Below are 19,456 nucleotides of genomic sequence, written 5' to 3'. Positions count from 1 at the left end.
CACTCCCGTGGTAGCCTCGAACAGGATGTCGGGGCAAGTGCCGTTAGCGTGTAGGGGCAGCGCCTGTAGCAGCACCACGGGGTGGGTGGTCAGCACCACGCCCGGCCGCCTTTGTCTCTCCGGGTGGCGATGTTGAACACACCGCGCCGGCTTGCTATGACGAGGCTGAGTCGGCATAGCGGGAGGCCCAAGACCCCTTCGGATAATCGTCACTGGCCGTGAACGGCTCACCCACTCACGAACTCACCCACTCACTGATTTACTCACTGACTCACCCACTCACTGACTCACCTACTCACTGATTCACTCACGAACTCACACACTCACTGACTCGCCCACTCACTGATTCACTCACGAACTCACCTACTCACTGACTCACCCACTCACGAACTCACCCACTCACTGATTCACTCACTGACTCACCCACTCACTGACTCACCCACTCACGAACTCACCCACTCACTGATTCACTCACTGACTCACCCACTCACTGACTCACCCACTCACGAACTCACCCACTCACTGATTCACTCACTGACTCACCCACTCACGAACTCACCCACTCACTGACTCACCCACTCACGAACTCACCCACTCACTGATTCACTCACTGACTCATCCACTCACTGACTCACCCACTCACGAACTCACCCACTCACTGATTCACTCACTGACTCACCCACTCACTGACTCACCCACTCACGAACTCACCCACTCACTGATTCACTCACTGACTCACCCACTCACGAACTCACCCACTCACTGATTCACTCACTGACTCACCCACCCACTCACGAACTCACCTACTCACTGATTCATCTACTCACTGATTCACTCACTGACTCACCCACTCACTGACTCACCCCCTCACGAACTCACCCACTCACTGATTCACTCACTGACTCACCCACTCACGAACTCACCCACTCATTGATTCACTCACGAAATCACCCACTCACTGACTCACCCACTCACTGATTCACTCATGAACTCACCCATTCACCGACTCGCCCACTCACTGATTTACTCACGAACTTACCCACTCACTGACTCGCCCACTCACTGATTCACTCACGAACTCACCTACTCACTGACTCACCCACTCACTGATTCACTCACGAACTCACCTACTCACTGACTCACCCACTCACTGATTCACTCACCAACTCACCCACTCACTGACTCGCCCACTCACTGATTCACTCACGAAATCACACACTCACTGACTCGCCCACTCACTGATTTACTCACGAACTTACCCACTCACCGACTCACCTACTCACTGATTCACTCACGAACTCACACACTGACTGACTCGCCCACTCACGAACTCACCCACTCACTGATTCACTCACTGACTCACCCACTCACGAACTCACCCACTCATTGATTCACTCACGAAATCCCCCACTCACTGACTCACCCACTCACTGATTCACTCACGAACTCACCCACTCACCGACTCGCCCACTAACTGATTTACTCACGAACTTACCCGCTCACCGACTCACCTACTAACTGATTCACTCACGAAATCACACACTCACTGACTCGCCCACTCACTGATTCACTCACGAACTCACCCACTCACTGACTCACCTACTCACTGATTCACTCACGAACTTACCCACTCACTGACTCACCCACTCACTGATTCACTCACGAACTCGCCCACTCACTGATTCACTCACCAACTCACCCACTCACCGACTCGCCCACTCACTGATTCACTCGCGAACTCACCCACTCACTGATTCACTCACCAACTCACACACTCACTGACTCACCCACTCACTGATTCACTCACGAACTCACCCACTCAACGACTCGCCCACTCACTGATTCACTCACGAAATCACCCACTCACTGACTCACCCACTCACTGATTCACGCACGAACTCACTCACTCACTTATTCACTCACGAGATCACCCACTCACTGACTCACCCACTCACTGATTCACTCGCGAACTCACCCACTCACTGACTCACCCACTCACTAATTCACGAACTCACACAGTCGTGCATTCACTCACTTGCGAATGAGACTGCGCTGGTCTCTTGAGTTCTAACCGGGTCAAACAAATACTCTTGAAAATTGGAAACGCGATCACAGTAACTCAGACACAAACACACACACATTGAATGAATAACACAGACACACACACTGAGTGAATAACCCAGACACACACACTGAGTGAATAACCCAGACACACACACACACTGAGTGAATAACCCAGACACACACACTGAGTGAATAACCCAGACACACACACACTGAGTGAATAACCCAGACACACACATTGAGTTAATAACTCAGACACACACTGAGTGAATAACCCAGACACACACACTGAGTAAATAACCCAGACACACACACACACACTGAATGAATAACCCAGACACACACACACACTGAGTAAATAACCCACACACACACTGAGTGAATAACTCAGACACACACACACACTGAGTGAATAACCCAGACACACACAATGTGTGTTCTACCCCTGTTCTACAGAGTGAGTGTAGTTTGTGTGTTCTCTCTCCCTGTTCTGCAGAGTGAGTGAGTTTAGTTTGTGTGTTCTACCCCTGTTCTACAGAGTGAGAGTGAGTGGAGTTTGTGTTCTCTCTCTCTCTGTTCTACAGAGTGAGTGAGTGAGTGGAGTTTGTGTGATCTCCCCCTGTTCTACAGAGTGGAGTTTGTATGTTCTCCCCCTGTTCTACAGAGTGAGTGGAGTTTGTGTGTTCTCCCCTTGTTCTACAGAGTGAGTGGAGTTTGTGTGATCTCCCCCTGTTCTACAGAGTGAGTGAGTGGAGTTTGTATGTCCTCCCCCTGTTCTACAGAGTGGAGTTTGTATGTTCTATCCCTGTTCTACAGAGTGAGTGGAGTTTGTATGTTCTCCCCCTGTTCTACAGAGTGAGGGGAGTTTGTGTGATCTCCCCCTGTTCTACAGAGTGAGTGAGTGGAGTGTGTGTGTTCTCCCCCTGTTCTACAGAGTGAGTGAGTGGAGTTTGTGTTCCTTCTCCCTGTTCTACAGAGTGAGTGAGTGGAGTTTGTGTGTTCTATCCCTGTTCTATAGAGTGAGAATGAGTTGAGTTTGTGTGTTCTACCCCTGTTCTACAGAGTGAGAGTGAGTGGAGTTTGTGTGATCTCTCCCTGTTTTACAGAGTGAGTGGAGTTTGTGTGATCTCTCCCTGTTCTACAGAGTGAGTGAGTGGTGTTTGTGTGATCTCCCCCTGTTCTACAGAGTGAGTAAATGGAGTTTGTGTTCTCTCTCCCTGTTCTACAGAGTGAGTGAGTGGAGTTTGTGTGTTCTATCCCTGTTCTACAGAGTGAGAATGAGTTGAGTTTGTGTGTTCTACCCCTGTTCTACAGAGTGAGAGTGAGTGGAGTTTGTGTGTTCTACTCCTGTTCTACAGAGTGAGTGGAGTTTGTGTGTTCTACCCCTGTTCTACAGAGTCAAAGTGAGTGGAGTTTGTGTGTTTTACCCCTGTTCTACAGAGTGAGTGAGTGGTGTTTGTGTGTTCTACTCCTGTTCTACAGAGTGAGTGAGTGGAGTTTGTGTGATCTCCCCCTGTTCTACAGAGTGAGTGAGTGGAGTTTGTGTGTTCTCCCCCTGTTCTACAGAGTGAGTGAGTGGTGTTTGTATGATCTCCCCCTGTTATACAGAGTGAGTGAGTGGAGTTTGTGTGTTCTACTCATGTTCTACAGAGTGAGTGAGTGGAGTTTGTGTTCTCCCCCTGTTCTACAGAGTGAGTGGAGTTTGTGTGATCTCCCACTGTTATACAGAGTGAGTGAGTGGCGTTTGTATGATCTCCCCCTGTTCTACAGAATGAGTGAGTGGAGTTTGTGTGTTCTACCCCTGTTCTACAGAGTGAGTGAGTGGAGTTTGTGTTCTCCCCCTGTTCTACAGAGTGAGTGGTGTTTGTGCGATCTCCCACTGTTATACAGAGTGAGTGAGTGGAGTTTGTATGATCTCCCCCTGTTCTATAGAGTGAGTGAGTGGAGTTTGTGTGTTCTACTCCTGTTCTACAGAGTGAGTGAGTGAGTGGAGTTTGTGTGATCTCCCCCTGTTCTACAAAGTGAGTGAGTGGAGTTTGTGTGATCTCCCCCTGTTCAACAGAGTGAGTGCGTGGAGTTTGTGTGATCTCCCCCTCTTCTGCAGAGTGAGTGAATGGAGTTTGTGTGATCTCCCCCTGTTATACAGAGTGAGTGAGTGGAGTTTGTGTGATCTCCCCCTGTTCTACAGAGTGAGTGGAGTTTGTGTGATCTCCCCCTGTTATACAGAGTGAGTGAGTGGGGTTTGTGTGATCTCCCCCTGTTCTACAGAGTGAGTGAGTGGAGTTTGTGTGATCTCCCCCTGTTCTACAGAGTGAGTGGAGTTTGTATGATCCACCCCTGTTCTAGAGTGAGTGAGTGGAGTTTGTGTGTTCTACCCCTGTTCTACAGAGTGAGTGTAATTTGTGTGTTCTCTCTCCCTGTTCTACAGAGTGAGAGTCAGTGTAGTTTGTGTGTTCTACCCTTGTTCTACAGAGTGAGTGTAGTTTGTGTGTTCTCTCTCCCTGTTCTACAGAGTGAGTGAGTGGAGTTTGTGTATTCTACCCCTGTTCTATTGAGTGAGTGGAGTTTGTGTGTTCTACCCCTGTTCTACAAAGTGAGAATGAGTGGGGTTTGTGTGATCTCCCCCTGTTCTACAGAGTGAGTGAGTGGAGTTTGTGTGATCTCCCCCTGTTCTACAGAGTGAGTGGAGTTTGTATGATCCACCCCTGTTCTAGAGTGAGTGAGTGGAGTTTGTGTGTTCTACCCCTGTTCTACAGAGTGAGTGTAATTTGTGTGTTCTCTCTCCCTGTTCTACAGAGTGAGAGTCAGTGTAGTTTGTGTGTTCTACCCCTGTTCTACAGAGTGAGAATTAATGGAGTTTGTGTGTTCTCTCTCCCTGTTCTGTAGTGAGAGTGTGTGAATGTGTGTATGTGTGAGTGAGTGTATGTGTGAGTGTGTGAATATGTGTGTGTGTGAATGTCAGAGTGTGTGTATTTGTGAGTATGTGAACATGTGAGTGAGTTTATGTGTGAGTATGTGAATATTTGAGTGAGTGGTGTTTGTATGTGCTCCCCTGTCCTGCAGAGTGAGGGTGAGTATGTGAATGTGTGTGTGAATGTCTGAGTGTGTGTATGTATGTGTGAGTGAGTGTATGTATGAGTGAGTGTATGTGTGAGTATGTGAATGTGAGTGTGTAAGTGTGTGAATGTGTGAGTGTGTGAGTGTGTGAATGTGTGAATGTGTGAGTGTGTGAGTGTGTGAATGTGTGAGTGTGTGAATGTGTGAGTGAGTGTATGTGTAAGTGTGTGAATGTTTGAGTGAGTGAGTGTATGTGTGAGTGTGTGAATGTTTTAGTTAGCGTATGTGTAAGTATGTGAGTGTGTGAATGTGTGAGTGTGTGAATGTCTGAGTATTTGAATGTCTGAGTGAGTGTATGTGTGAGTGAGTGTATGTGTGAGCGAGTGTATGTGTGAGTTAATGTTTTAGTGAGTATGTCTGAGTGTGTGAATATGTGAGTGTGTGAATGTGTGAGTGAGTGTATGTGTGAGTGTGTGTATGTATGTGTGAGTGAGTTTATGTGTGAGTGAGTGTATGTGTGAGCGAGTGTATGTGTGAGTTAATGTTTGAGTGAGTATGTCTGAGTGTGTGAATATGTGAGTGTGTGAATGTGTGAGTGAGTGTATGTGTGAGTGTGCGTATGTATGTGTGAGTGAGTTTATGTGTGAGTGAGTGTATGTGTGAGTGTGTGTATGTATGTGTGAGTGTGTGAATGTGTGAGTGAGTGTATGTGTGAGTGTGTGTATGCATGTGTGAGTGAGTGTATGTGTGAGCGTATGTCTGAGTATCTGAATCTGTGAGTGTGTGTATGCATGTGTGAGTGTGTGAGTGAGTGTATGTATGAGTGTATTGTGTGAGTGTGTGAATGTGTGAGTAACAACAGTCTGGACCACTGGACGGGTTCCGCAGGATTGGAAGGATGCCCTGGTGGTCCCCCTTTTTAAAAAGGGGGACCGCACAGACTGTAACAACTACAGGGGCATCTCACTCCTCAGTGTGCCGGGAAAGGTCCTGGCAAGGATTATTCAGCATCGCCTTGCCAGGCACGCTGAGGAGAGGCTTGCGGAGCCCCAATGCGGTTTCAGGAAAGGGCGGTCCTGCACAGATGCTATATTTTCTGTCCGTCTGCTACAGCAGAGGTGTAGGGAATTCCAACAAGACCTACATCTCTGCTTTATTGACCTGGTCAAGGCCTATGATACCATGAGTAGGCCTGGGCTCTGGGTCGTTCTTCGTGCTTTTGGAGTACCTGACCCTCTGCTCACGATCATTAAGGACCTTCATGATGGTGAGCGGGCCCGGGTAAAACTACGTGGCCGGGAGTCAGAGCCATTCCCTGTACACCTTGGGGTGCGACAGGGATGTCCTCTGGCTCCCACATTATTTAACATCTATTTTGACCACGTAGTTCGTGAAGCCTTCAATAGCTGTACCGGGGGAATCTCCATATGGTACAGATATAATGGGAGGCTAATCGATGCCCGGGTGCGGTCAAGGGATGGCTCCCTATTGCTCAACCACGTTATGTATGCTGATGATTTGGTAATAGCTGCTCAGTCAGAGGAGGAGTTGGAGACGCTGCTGCTGAGACTGGAGCGTGCCACTAAGAGGTGGGGCCTTACCATCAGCCCCACCAAAACTAAGCACCTGCCTGAGTATTTTGTACCATCGGACACTCCATCCCCACGGCTCCAAATCGGTGATGGGGCAGTTGTGGAGAGAGTGGAGAGTTTCCCATACCTGGGCAGTGTGCTTATGACTGGCTCCAGTTTAACAGCAGAGGTCTCACTCCGAATTAGTCGAGCGGCAATATCTTTTCATCGGTTGCGTAACGCTGTGTGGAAGCTACCTGGTCTGTCGCTCCGCACTAAGCTTCAGGTCTTCTCGGCCACGGTCATTCCCTCCCTTCTCTACGCTTGCGAAACGTGGACCCCCCTAATGGAACATCTTCGCCGGTTAGAAACATTTAGGCTAGCCTGCCTACGATCCATCCTGGGTTTAACCAGACTGGATTGTGTGAGGAGCTCACAAATCCTTGAAAGATCTGGGCAGGGTCCCATCGGTGAGCTCCTCCGGCAGGCAAGGCTGCGATGGCTGGGTCATGTAGCCCGCATGCCCAGCCACCGCATGCCGAAACAGCTTTTGTTTGGCCGGATTGAGGGGGCTAAGCGGGCGCGGCACGGGCTAGAGAAGAGATGGAGTGATGTGGTACAGGAGGACGTGGAGCTGAGTGGACTTGCCAATGACTGGTACCAGCGGTGTCAAGATCGGCCTCTGTGGAGGAGGCTCGTGAAGGATGCTACTGGGCAGTTGGAGGTAGTCGCCCTCCAACAACAACAGAGGGCGGAGGAGCGACGCTTAGAACAACGAGCGGAGCGCCGGGTGGCTAAAGCACAGCAGGTTGGCACAGTAGGGGGCACAGGTGGTGCATCAGCCAGTCATCTCTGTCAGTCGACCCGTGGCACCTGGGTCTGCCCCGTGACCTCCTGCCAACGGGCGTTCGACACTTCACGTGGCCTCAGGGTGCACATAGCCTGGCACAAGCGCCGTGGTGACGTCACCGCCACTTAGTGGCGAATGGCGGTTGTTGTTGCGTGTGTGTGAATGTGTGAGTGAGTGTATGTGTGAGTGTGTCAATGTGTGAGTGTGTGAATGTGTGAGTGAGAGTGTATATGTGAGTGAATGTATGTGAGTGAGTGTATGTGTGAGTGTGTGAATGTCTGAGTATTTGAATGTCTGAGTGAGTGTATGTGTGAGTGAGTGTATGTATGAGTGTGTGTATGTATGTTTGAGTGAGTTTATGTGTGAGTGAGTGTATGTGTGAGCGTATGTGTGAGTATGTGAATGTGTGAGCGTGTGTATGTGTGAATGAGTGTATGTCTGAGTGTGTGAATGTGTGAGTGTCTGAATGTGTGAGTGTATGAATGTTTGAGTGTGTGAATGTATGAGTGTGTGAATGTATGAGTGTGTGAATGTCTGAGTGAGTGTATGTGTGAGTGCGTTGATGTGTGAGTGTATATGTGAGTGAGTGTATGTGTGAGTGTGTGAATGTTTTAGTTAGTGTATGTGTAAGTATGTGAGTGTGTGAATGTGTGAGTGTATGTATATATGAGTGAGTGTATGTATGTGTGAGTGCGTTTATGTTTGAGTGAGTTTATGTGTGAGTGAGTGTATGTGTGAGTGTGTGAATGTTTTAGTTAGTGTATGTGTAAGTATGCGAGTGTGTGAATGTGTGAGTGTATGTATATATGAGTGAGTGTATGTGTGTGTATGTGAATGTGTGAGTGAGTGAGTGTATGTGTGAGTGAGTGTATGTGTGAGCGTATGTGTGAGTGTGTGAATGTGTGAGTGTATGTATGTATGTATAAGTGGGTGTATGTATGTGTGAGTGAGTGTATGTGTGTGTGAATGTGTGAGTGAGTAAGTGTATGTGTGAGTGTTTGAATGTTTGAGTGTGTGAATGTCTGAGTGAGTGTATGTATGTGTGAGTGCGTTTATGTGTGAGTGAGTGTATGTGTGAGTGAGTGTATGTGTGAGTGTGTGAATGTTTTAATTAGTGTATGTGTAAGTATGTGAGTGTGTGAATGTGTGAGTGTATGTATGTGTGAGTGTATGTGTGTGTGAATGTGTGAGTGAGTAAGTGTACGTGTGAGTGTGTGAATGTTTGTGTGAGTGCTGTTTGTACTCCACGTTTTCTGCATGGATCTCCTCCTGTTTTCTCCGCTTTTCTAAACCAACAGACACAGTGGAACTGGTATCGGCCACAACTACATCCGCAACTGATGAGAATCTCCTTGCAAATCACTCAACTGGGACGCAGCACCAGCAGCACCAGCAGCTATTTAAAATATTAAACTTATTTTACCAAGTAAAGCGCACTGAGCTATAGAGATATTTTTTTATTGAAGACGCGACGTGACACTCTCTCTCTCTCTCACAAATGATAGCCCAACGAAGTGGCTTATTATCACGTAGACATTTATAACAGCCAGATACTCTAAAACGCTTGACGTTGATTCTAAAATGTGAAGGGGAAACAACGGAGGACCCGGAGAAAATCCACGCGACCTTGAGGAGAGAGACAGAGAGAGAGAGAGACACGCAAACTGCACATATACTGGAGGCGTCAGGGTCTGGGATCGAACCCACGACCTCCTGCGTACCAGGCGAGGTAGTTAACATCTCCTAGTCACCGTGATGATGAGAGAGAGACACGCAAACTCCACATATACTGGAGGCGTCAGGGTCTGGGATCGAACCCACGACCTCCTGCGTACCAGGCGAGGTAGTTAACATCTAGCCACCGTGATGATGATGAGAGAGAGAGAGAGACAGGAGCAAACTTGGACTTGCGAAGAAATCGACTTACGAACAGACCTCTGGAACCTAACTCGCTCGTAAGTAAAAGAGTCCCTGGATTCGTAAGTAGAGGAGTCCCTGTGGTGCTCTTTTTCAGAAGCGACTTGGCGATCACAAATGATAGCTCAACGAAGGTGGCTTATCATCATCATGTGGAAATTTATAGCAGCAACCAAATACACTAGACGCGTGATATTGATCCTAAATGTGGAGGGGAAGAATCGGAGAACCTGGAGAAAAATCCACGCGACCACGTGGATTTTGGAGCAGGCATCGTCAGGGTCGGGATCGAACCCACAACCTCCTGCATACCAGGCGAGGTAGTTACCATCTCCTAGCCACCGTGATGATGATGAGCGAGAGAGACACGCAAACTCCACATATACTGGAGGCGTCAAGGTCTGGGATCAAGCCCACGACCTCCTGGGTACCAGGCGAGGTAGTCAACATCTCCTAGCCACCGTGATGATGATGAGAGAGAGACACGCGAACTCCAAATATACAGCAGCAGGCGTCAGGGTCGGGATCGAACCCACGACCTCCTGCGTACCAGGCGAGGGAGTCAACATTCCGCGCCAGCGAGCGCACAATAGACACCCCGTGACACCAACACCAACCACCACGTGCTTGGCCCTCCTCGCACCAACTCGTCCCAGACCGCCCGAAACCGGTCTGGGGATTTCCAATTGGACGATGCGAGGGTCTGGGGGTGGGGGTGGTGGAGGGGAGCAACTGAAAGGATGGGGGGGGGAGGCGCAGAGAGGCTGCCACTCCTGTGTCAGGAGCCAGACCGGAACCCTACCTGGAGCTCTGTGAATGGGTCTGTCACCGCGATTGGTGAGCGGAGCGATTCACAAGATGCCTACGAGTTCCTCTTCGTCCACCCACTTACGTCAGCGAATCCCAGCACGTAGGGGGGGGGCGGGCTGGGGGGCTTGGGGGGGCTGGGGGGGGGCTGGTAAACGAATAAAGACGGCCAGCGAACACGACCCGTGGAGTTGGGTCAAGGTTCCAAATGAAAACCTCATTGAGTTGACATTCGCGTTGTTAACAGATACGAGCCGCCGCCGCCGCCGCTGCTGCTGCTGCTGTGTGTGTGTGGTGCACGTGGCCCTGGAAGGAGAAGCTGGGGAGAGAGAGAGAGAGACAGAGAGCGAGACAGACAGAGAGTCAGTGGCGTGGGTGGTGATCTCCGCGTCTCGGACAAGCCGTGGGTCGGTCGCCCGCAAGAGAGGGGCCCACGTGGATTGATCCTTCGCGTCTTGAGAGGGGGGGGCCGGGTTCGGTGGAAAGTCGCAGAGAGGGTGAGAGAGACGCAGAGAAAGAACGAGAGAAAGAGACAAAGAGATATACAGAGAGGGAGACAGAGAGACAAAGACACAGAGAGACAGAGAGAGAGAGCGACAGAGAGAGAAACACAGAGAGACGGAGAGAGACAAAGAGAGCCCAGACAGACAGACTTTTGACTTTTAAACAACTTTTATTGCCGCCAGCAGCAACAGCACTGGAGGCGATTCCAATATGAAACACACAGAGTCACCAGCAACACAAATAACAAACACTATAAATACACGCGCTGTGGTGCTCGATGCGCCGCGCACAACACGAAATAAAAGCCACGTGGTGGTGGTGGTGGTGCTGGTCATCGCCCACGCCACGGTGACGAACGAGCGCTTCAGAACGTGAACACGTGGGGTGCCGTCCACGCTGGTACAGAGGGGGGGGGGGGGGGCTTTTCCGGCCCCCCAGCGTTCGAAGAAGAGGCGCTGCATATCACCGGCATGTGTGTGGTACGCGTGCTCCAGCCGGAGCCGCGCCTTGAGCAGAGATAGACAAAGAGAAAGACAGAGACACAGAGGCACCGAGAGAGAGAGACAGGGAGAGAGGGTGAGTTAGAGAGAAACAGAGAGAGAGGGTGAGACAGAGAGAGACAGAGAGACACACAGAGAGAGAGAGAAAAAGACAGAGAGAGAGTTAGACAGAGAAAGACAGAGAGAGACAGAGAGACACAGAGAGAGAGACAGAGAGAGACACAGAGAGAGAGGGTGAGACAGAGAGAGAGGGTGAGACAAAGAGAGACAGAGAGACACAGAGAGAGAGTGAGTTAGACAGAGAAAGACAGAGAGACACAGAGACACAGAGAGAGAGACAGAGGGTGAGTTAGACAGAGAAAGACAAAGAGAGACAGAGAGACAGAGAGAGGGTGAGTTAGACAGAGAAAGACAGAGAGAGCATGGATCACTCTGCTGTCCCCTGTTATAGACAAACTCTGAACTTTGATTTAAAGCTTTCGTGACTGCAGTAATTCATATTCTTAGCTCTTTCGGTAAAGTCACGTTGAAGGGAAACAATAAAATAATAAAATATATATAAAACAATAAAAATTCTCACGACGTTTCGACCATAACACAAACGGTCGTCATCAGGTGTTTAAAAATAAATTAATTAATGCGAACCAACACACCTGATGACGACCGTTTGTGTTATGGTCGAAACGTCGTGAGAATTTTTATTGTTTTATATATTTTTTATTATTTTATTGTTTCCCTTCAACGTGACTTTACCGAAAGAGCTAAGAATATAAACTCTGAACTGTTTACTCGGTGGGACAGAGGTACATTAAGCACCCCCTCGTTAACCTGGTGGCTAGGAGATGTTAACCACTTCGCCTGGTATACAGGAGCGCGTGGGTTCATACCCGACCCTGACGCCTGTGATACATTTGTAATCTGTGTGTCTCTCTCTCTGTCCGTGGCCGCGTGGAATTTTGTCCGGGTCCTGCGGGCTTCCCCTCCACATTCAGAATCAACGTCACCAGACGTTTAGAGTATTTTGGCTGCTGCTATCAATGGACACACGATCACGACGACGATGATGATGAAGATGATGATGATAAGCCACTTCGCTGAGCTATCATTTGTGATCGCCAGGTCGCTGCTGATAAAATAGCTACCGTAGCTCAGCAGGCACCTTGCCTGGCAAAAATAAAATAATGGTTTAGTATTTAATAGTTAACGTTTCTCGGCCTGGCCGTGAATAGTCTGGATGTCACTTTGTATTCTGACCCCTCCGTTTTTTGTCACATCTCAGATGCCAGGGACCATATGCACAGAACCACATTCCACGGGATGGAAACAAAAATATCATCCGAAGATAAAACATCTACTTACCGAACTCCTCATCCAAACGAATGAGGAGTTCAACACCCGTACAGTGTGCTGAACTTCTTTCGTGCCGTACGTTGACAGCCGTGCCAATCGGAGGTGCTCTGCAATGTCAACAAACTAAACACACAAAAAGGAGTTCTAGTACTACAGTGGTGAAGTGCAGTGTATCAAAGCATAGTGGAGTGTGTAATGGTGTATATATATAACGGTGTGTAGTAGTGTAGTGTATAGTGTAGTATCGTGTACTGTATAGTAGTGTAGTCTATAGTGTGTGGCGTGTATGTTGAACTTCTTTCGCACCGTACGTAGCCAACCATGCCAATCGGAGGCTCTCCAGAAGGAAAACAAGCTGAACACACAGAAAGCAATTCCAAAAAAATTAGATATTTTTCCTTCTTCCACCTAGATGATTTGAAAGTGCACAGCTGCAGTGGCTTTCTGATATCGGATGGAAGAACGTTCCCGACGGCCGCGCAATGCGTTTAAAACGCCACCCGACGACATCGGCGCGGAATTTGCGGTTCATTTGATGTCGTATAAGTTGCCGCTTTGAAATTGTCGACATTTTTGCCCTGCGGTGTTCAGTTTTGTGGCACACGCGGAGTTCATGAATTCAACACGAACATCGGCGGCCTGGTTGCCACTTGGAACATCCGTATCCCGCCTAGAGCACGACGATCGTTTAGTGAGATACCACGTTTATTGTTTGAATTAAAATTATTCTATTTTTATAGACCCCCTTCCCATATCCCGCAAATACCCCCTGCCCCCCCCCCCATTACCCCCCCCCCGCCCCACCCCTTAGCCCCCCGTTACCCTCACCACCCCATTACCTGCCAACCCCCACCTCCTTCTGTTCCTCTATTAAAGTTCACCTCTTTTCCACTGCCCATAGACTCAACACTGCACCATAGACTCAACACTGCCCATAGACTCAACACTCCCCATAGACTCAACACTAGCCCATAGACTCAACACTGCACCATAGACTCAACACTGCCCATAGACTCAACACTGCACCATAGACTCAACACTGCCCATTGACTCAACACTGCCCATAGACTCAACACTGCCCATAGACTCAACACTGCCCATAGACTCAACACTAGCCCATAGACTCAACACTGCACCATAGACTCAACACTGCCCATAGACTCAACACTGCCCATAGACTCAACACTGCCCATAGACTCAACACTGCCCATAGACTCAACACTGCATCTAGACTCAACACTGCACTATAGACTCAACACTGCCCATAGACTCAACACTGCACCATAGACTCAACACTGCCCATAGACTCAACACTGCCCATAGACTCAACACCGCCCATAGACTCAACACTGCACCATAGACTCAACACTGCCCATAGACTCAACACTGCACCATAGACTCAACACTGTCCATAGACTCAACACTGCCCATAGACTCAACACCGCCCATAGACTCAACACTGCCCATAGACTCAACACTGCCCATAGACTCAACACTACCCATAGACTCAACACTGCCCATAGACTCAACACTGCCCATAGACTCAACACTGCCCATAGACTCAACACTGCCCATAGACTCAACACTGCCCATAGACTAACACTGCCCATAGACTCAACACTGCCCATAGACTCAATACTGCCCATAGACTCAACACTACCCATAGACTCAACACCGCCCATAGACTCAACACTGCCCATAGACTCAACACTGCCCATAGACTCAACACTACCCATAGACTCAACACTGCACCATAGACTCAACACTGCCCATAGACTCAACACTACCCATAGACTCAACACTGCACCATAGACTCAACACTGCCCATAGACTCAACACTGCCCATAGACTCAACACTGCCCATAGACTCAACACTGCCCATAGACTCAACACTGCCCATAGACTCAACACTGCCCATAGACTCAACACTGCCCATAGACTCAACACTGCCCATAGACTCAACACTGCCCATAGACTCAACACTGCACCATAGACTCAACACTGCACCATAGACTCAACACTGCCCATAGACTCAACACTACCCATAGACTCAACACTGCACCATAGACTCAACACTGCACCATAGACTCAACACTGCCCATAGACTCAACACTGCCCATAGACTCAACACTGCCCATAGACTCAACACTGCCCATAGACTCAACACTGCCCATAGACTCAACACTGCCCATAGACTCAACACTGCCCATAGACTCAACACTGCCCATAGACTCAACACTGCCCATAGACTCAACACTGCCCATAGACTCAACACTGCCCATAGACTCAACACTGCACCATAGACTCAACACTGCCCATAGACTCAACACTGCACCATAGACTCAACACTGCCCATAGACTCAACACTGCCCATAGACTCAACACTGCCCATAGACTCAACACTGCCCATAGACTCAACACTACCCATAGACTCAACACTGCCCATAGACTCAACACTGCACCATAGACTCAACACTACCCATAGACTCAACACTACCCATAGATTCAACACTACCCATAGACTCAACACTACCCATAGATTCAACACTGCCCATAGACTCAACACTGCACCAGAGACTCAACACTGCCCATAGACTCAACACTGTCCATAGACTCAACACTGCCCATAGACTCAACACTGTACCAGAGACTCAACACTGCCCATAGACTCAACACTGTCCATAGACTCAACACTGCCCATAGACTCAACACTGCCCATAGACTCAACACTGCCCATAGACTCAACACTGCCCATAGACTCAACACTGCACCATAGACTCAACACTACCCATAGACTCAACACTACCCATAGATTCAACACTACCCATAGACTCAACACTACCCATAGACTCAACACTGCCCATAGACTCAACACTGCACCATAGACTCAACACTACCCATAGACTCAACACTACCCATAGACTCAACACTACCCATAGACTCAACACTGCCCATAGACTCAACACTACCCATAGACTCAACACTACCCATAGACTCAACACTGCCCATAGACTCAACACTGCACCATAGACTCAACACTACCCATAGACTCAACACTACCCATAGATTCAACACTACCCATAGACTCAACACTACCCATAGATTCAACACTGCCCATAGACTCAACACTGCACCAGAGACTCAACACTGCCCATAGACTCAACACTGTCCATAGACTCAACACTGCCCATAGACTCAACACTGTACCAGAGACTCAACACTGCCCATAGACTCAACACTGTCCATAGACTCAACACTGCCCATAGACTCAACACTACCCATAGACTCAACACTACCCATAGACTCAACACTACCCATAGACTCAACACTACCCATAGACTCAACACTACCCATAGACTCAACACTACCCATAGATTCAACACTACCCATAGATTCAACACTGCCCATAGACTCAACACTGCCCATAGATTCAACACTCTTCTTTGGTTCTTTCGGTGAAGTCACGTAGAATGAGAATAAAATAATAAATTGATCAAATAAAATAACACAATAAAATTATCACGACGTTTCGGCCACAACACAAGCGGCCTTCATCAGGTGAAGGGACGAGACTGTCTGGAGGACAGCGCTGGAGCGTGTTCGCTGAAACGTCGTGAGAATATTATTGTGTTATTTTATTTTATCAATTTATTATTTCATTCTCATTCTACGTGACTTTACCGAAAGAACCAAAGAAGATGAATCCTTGCAGTCACGAAAGCTTTAAATCGAGACAACACTGCCCATAGACTCAGCACTGCCCATTGACTCAACACTGCCCATAGACTTAACACTGCCGATAGACTCAACACTGCACCAGAGACTCAACACTGCCCATAGACTCAACACTGCCCTTAGACTCAACACTGCCCATAGACTCAATACTGCCCATAGACTCAACACTGCCCATAGACTCAATACCGCCCATAGACTCAAAACTGCACCATAGACTCAACACTGCCCATAGACTCAACACTGCCCATAGACTCAACACTACCCATAGACTCAACACTGCCCATAGACTCAACACTGCACCTCCTATTAGCACGGTCGGCTACGTACGGTGCGAAAGGAGTTGAACGCACGCGTACGGAGCAGCTGCGACAGTCATTCTACATCGAGGTGGTTAATGGGCCAAATTATCGCGTCCGGAGGAGTAGCGATGATGCCTTCGTGTGAGTCTACAGATCTCTGTGCGAATCTAAGGGTCTCTGTGTGAGTCTATGTTCTCTGTGCGAGTCTATGGGTCTCTGTGTGAGTCTAAAGGTCTATGTGTGAGTCTATGGGTCTCTGTGCGAGTCTATGGTTCTTTGTGCGAGTCTATGGTTCTATGTGCGAGTCTATGGTTCTCTATGTGAGTCTATGGGTCTCTGTGTGAGTCTAAGGGTCTATGTGTGAGTCTATGGCTCTCTGTGCGAGTCTATGGGTCTCTGTGGGAGTCTAAGGGTCTCTGTGTGAGTCTATGGGTCTCTGTGTGAGTCTAAGGGTCTCTGTGTGAGTCTAAGGGTCTCTGTGTGAGTCTATGGGTCTCTGTGTGAGTCTATGGGTCTCTGTGTGAGTCTATGGGTCTCCGTGTGGGTCTATGGGTATCTGTGTGAGTCTGTGGGCCTCTGTGTGAGTCTAAGGGTCTCTGTGTGAGTCTATGGGTCTCTGTGTGAATCTATGGGTCTCTGTGTGAGTCTATGGGTCCCTATGCAAGTCTACAGATCTCTGTGTGAGTCTATGGTTCTCTGTGCGAGTCTAAGGGTTTCTGTGCGAGTCTAAAGGTCTATGTGTGAATCTATGGGTCTCTGTGTGAGTCTAAGGGTCTCTGTCTGAGTCTATTGGTCTCTGTGTGAGTCTGTGGGTCTCTGTGTGAGTCTAAGGGTCTCTGTGTTAGTCTATGGGTCTCTGTGTGAGTCTATGGGTCTCCATGTGGGTCTATGGGTCTCTGTGTGAGTCTATGGGTCTCTATGTAAGTCTACAGATCTCTGTGTGAGTCTATGGTTTTCTGTGCGAGTCTAAGGATCTCTGTGTGAGTCTAAGGGTCTCTGTGCGAGTCTATGGGTCTCTGTGTGAGTCTAAAGGTCTATGTGCGAATCTAAGGGTCTCTGTGTAAGTCTAAGTGTCTCTGTTGGAATCTATGAATCTCTGTGTGAGTCTATGGGTCTCTGTGTGAGTCTAAGGGTCTCTGTGTGAGTCTATGGGTCTCTGTGTGAATCTATGGGTCTCAGTGTGAATCTATGAGTCTCTGTGTGAGTCTATGGGTCTCTGTGTGAATCTAAGAGTCTCTGTGTGAGTCTAAGGGTCTATGTGCGAGTCTAAGGGACTCTGTGTGAGTCTAAGGGTTTCTGTGTGAATCTAAGGGTCTCTATGTGAGTCTACAGATCTCTGTGTGAGTCTAAAGGTCTCTGTGTGAGTCTATGGGTCTCTGTGTGAGTCTATGGGACTCCGTGTGAGTCTATGAGTCTATGGGTCTCTGTCTGAGTCTGTGGGTCTCTGTGTGAGTCTAAGGGTCTCTGTGTGAATCTATGAGTCTCTGTGTGAGTCTATGGGTCTCCGTGTGGGTCTATGGGTCTCTGTGTGAGTCTATGGGTCTCTATGCAAGTCTACAGATCTCTGTGTAAGTCTATGGTTCTCTGTACGAGTCTAAGGGTCTCTGTGTGAGTCTAAGGGTCTCTGTGTGAGTCTAAAGGTCTATGTGTGAATCTAAGGGTCTCTGTGTGAGTCTTAGGGTCTCTGTTGGAATCTATGAGTCTCTGTGTGAGGCTATGGGTCTCTGTGTGAGTCTAAGGGTCTCTGTGTGAGTCTATGGGTCTCTGTGTGAATCTATGGGTCTCTGTGTGAATCTATGAGTCTCTGTGTGAGTTTATGGGTCTCTGTGTGAATCTAAGAGTCTCTGTGTGAGTCTAAGGGTCTCTGTGCGAGTCTAAGGGACTCTGTGTGAGTCTAAGAGTTTCTGTGTGAATCTAAGGGTCTCTATGTGAGTCTACAGATCTCTGTGTGAGTCTAAAGGTCTCTGTGTGAGTCTATGGGACTCTGTGTGAGTCTATGGGTCTCCGTGTGAGTCTATGAGTCTATGGGTCTCTGTATGAGTCTGTGGGTCTCTATGTGAGTCTAAGGGTCTCTGTTTGAATGTATGAGTCTCTGTGTGAGTCTATGGGTCTCTATGCAAGTCTACAGATCTCTGTGTGAGTGTATGGTTCTCTGTGCGAGTCTATGTGTTTCTGTGTGAGTCTAAGGGTCTCTGTGTGAATCTATGCGTCTCTGTGTGAGTCTATGGGTCTCTATGTGAGTCTACAGATCTCTGTGTGAGTCTATGGGTCTCTGTGCGAGTCTGAGGGTCTCTGTGTGAATCTAAGGTCTCTGTGCGAGTCTAAGGGACTTTGTGTGAGTCTAAGGGTCTCTGTGTGAATCTATGTATCTATGTGTGAATCCATGGGTCTCTATGTGAGTCTATGGGTCTCTGTGTGAGTCTAAGGGACTCTGTGTGAGTCTATGGGTCGCTGTTTGAGTCTAAGGGACTCTGTGTGAGTCTAAGGGTCTCTGTGTGAGTCTATGAGTCTCTGTGAGTCTATGATCTCTATGTGAGTCTAAGGGTCTCTGTTTGAGTCTATGAGTCTCTGTGAGTCTTTGGGTCTCTGTTAGTCTAAGGGTCTCTGTTTGAGTCTACGGTTCTCTGTGTGAGTCTATGGGTCTCTGTGTGAGTCTAAGGGTCTCTGTGTGAGTCTATGGGTCTTTGTGTGAGTCTAAGGGTCTCTGTGTGAGTCTATGGGTCTCTGTGTGAGTCTATGGGTCTCTGTGTGAGTCTATGGGTCTCTATGTGAGTCTACGGGTCTCTGTGTGAGTCTATGAGT

This window comes from Petromyzon marinus, chromosome 59 (genome assembly GCF_048934315.1).
Source record: "Petromyzon marinus isolate PM22_M1 ecotype Great Lakes invasive population chromosome 59, UKy_Petmar_22M1.pri1.0, whole genome shotgun sequence".
Taxonomy (NCBI): domain Eukaryota; kingdom Metazoa; phylum Chordata; class Hyperoartia; order Petromyzontiformes; family Petromyzontidae; genus Petromyzon; species Petromyzon marinus.
This window is presented reverse-complemented; position numbering follows the sequence as displayed.